Raw genomic sequence first — 879 nt, forward strand, 5'->3', positions numbered from 1 at the left:
TGGAACTTGACTGGGCCCCTGCTGTATTGCTGGGTAGATGCTAAATATCAAGACAGATACAGGTCCCTGTTCTCAGTGAGTTATATGTCAGTGGGAAAGGAAAAGAGTAAACCCATAAACAAATAAGTGCATTCAACAGATACACATTGGAACCAGCGTGGCCAGGAAAATTAATAGTCCACAGGGACCTGGTAGAGAGAGTTGATCAAAATGGCATTTCACAGATGATGACATTTAAAATGATTCTGCTTAGTGGAGAGGAGGCAATATCTTTCCAGGGAGAAGGATAATCCAAAGAGATGGAAGAGCCAGTACAGAGCCTGGAAAGGAAAATTATTAGGGTGTGTTGAGAACCACAGGGTCCAGTGTCTGGAAAGTTAGAAGCAAAGGGAAAGACCTAAGATGAGCTGTAGAGGTGGGTCAAGTGTAGTGGGTCACACTTAAACAGTTAGAATTTTACCCCAAGAAGGGGCTTGAGATATAGCTCAGTCGGTAGAGTACTTGCCTTGCATGCACAAGGCCCTGGGTTCAATCCCCAGTACCACCAAAAGAAAAAAGAAAAATTTCACTCCAAGAAAGCATGTTTCTTTTCAAAAAGTGCTTTTGAAGAAAAATGAGAATGCCTCCCAGCCTCAGTGGTGACTTTAGACTTGAAGCATTTGTATTGATACCTTCATTCCTCTGGAGGGATCTTTGCAGAGGAGAGGTACAGACCACAAACAAGAGAGGCAATAGAGGCTCCATTCATGTTTTGAAATCCAAGTAAGAACTTCAGCTGGCAGTGGAGCTGTGGACTCCTCCAGGGCAGGAATTAGTTTGGTTATCCACAATTGGTCTCTGATCACTCCTGCCCCTGAGCACAGTAGATGCTTCGTAAGT

The 879-nt window shown here is 43.9% G+C and overlaps 1 non-coding gene across 1 annotated transcript; it reads left to right on the top strand.

Moving 5' to 3' along the window:
- The first annotated feature begins 475 nt into the window (after nt 1–475).
- Nucleotides 476–547, top strand: Trnaa-ugc (transfer RNA alanine (anticodon UGC)). The gene has a single exon. It is a non-coding gene; the product is annotated as a tRNA-Ala (tRNA).
- Nucleotides 548–879: the final 332 nt, after the last annotated feature.

Source organism: Callospermophilus lateralis, chromosome 11 (assembly GCF_048772815.1).
Source record: "Callospermophilus lateralis isolate mCalLat2 chromosome 11, mCalLat2.hap1, whole genome shotgun sequence".
Classification (NCBI taxonomy): Eukaryota; Metazoa; Chordata; class Mammalia; order Rodentia; family Sciuridae; genus Callospermophilus; species Callospermophilus lateralis.